This window comes from Arachis duranensis, chromosome 6 (genome assembly GCF_000817695.3).
Source record: "Arachis duranensis cultivar V14167 chromosome 6, aradu.V14167.gnm2.J7QH, whole genome shotgun sequence".
NCBI lineage: Eukaryota > Viridiplantae > Streptophyta > Magnoliopsida > Fabales > Fabaceae > Arachis > Arachis duranensis.
In genome coordinates, this window is record NC_029777.3 from 29,380,062 (window position 1) to 29,380,631 (window position 570).

The following is a 570-nucleotide window of genomic DNA, read 5'->3' on the forward strand; positions in this document are numbered from 1 at the left end:
ATGTCTTTAGACCACTCAGCTGGTGGATCTATACACATGAGGAAGACAATTGAAGAAGCTCAAGAGCTTATAGACACTGTTGCTAGAAATCAATATTTGTACTCTAGCAATGAGTTCTCTCCAAGAAAGGAAGTCATGACAGTAGTCACTGACCCTAGTCCTCATGAACAAATAATTGAGCTTAATCAACAATTGCTCCTGATGACAGAACAGTTAGCAGACTTTAAAGAGATGCTCCATGAAACTAAAGTTGCTAACAAGAGCATAGAACTGCAGTTGAATCAAGCAAAACAGCAAATATCTAAACATATAACAGAGGAATGTCAAGCAGTTCAACTGAGAAGTGGGAAGACACTGAATACCTCTGCTCAAAAGAGCAGAAAGCCAAACAAGGAACAATTGACAGAGGATAACCAAACCACTGTTCAAAATCCCTCTGAGGACAGTAAGAGCCCAGAGAGGAATATTATTGGCGTTCAAACGCCAGAAAGGGAAGGAAAGCTGGCATTAAACACCCATTCCTTGCCCAGTTCTGGCGTTCAAACGCCAGAAAAGGGGGAAAAGTTGGCG